Source organism: Gekko japonicus, unplaced genomic scaffold, assembly GCF_001447785.1.
Source record: "Gekko japonicus isolate JY-2015 unplaced genomic scaffold, Gekko_japonicus_V1.1 scaffold5272, whole genome shotgun sequence".
In the NCBI taxonomy this organism is placed as follows: Eukaryota; Metazoa; Chordata; class Lepidosauria; order Squamata; family Gekkonidae; genus Gekko; species Gekko japonicus.
The window spans coordinates 36,400-36,768 of record NW_015160990.1 but is presented as its reverse complement, the minus strand read 5'-3'; positions in this window follow the sequence as shown (position 1 = coordinate 36,768).

Here is a 369-nt window from a genome sequence, read left to right as displayed (position 1 = left end):
TTGCCCTTTTATGCATTTTGAACCAGCACTGCAAAGCTGGGCGGAGGTGGTTGGTTGGGGGGTGGGAGGTGTGGCCCATTAGAGGACATTTCCTGTCTATTGTGTTTGTGTGTCATAAATTCCTCCTCCTCCTCCTCCTTCTTCTTCTTCTTGCCCTTTTATGCATTTTGAACCAGCACTGCAAAGCTGGGCGGAGGTGGTTGGTTGGGGGGTGGGAGGTGTGGCCCATTAGAGGACATTTCCTGTCTATTGTGTTTGTGTGTCATAAAGAATAGTCACCTGGAGGTAGCCAAGGGGTGTATGTGTGTGTGTGTGTGTGTGTGTGAACGGAAGAGTGGAGAACAGATTTTTGCTTCCTGTATTTCAACT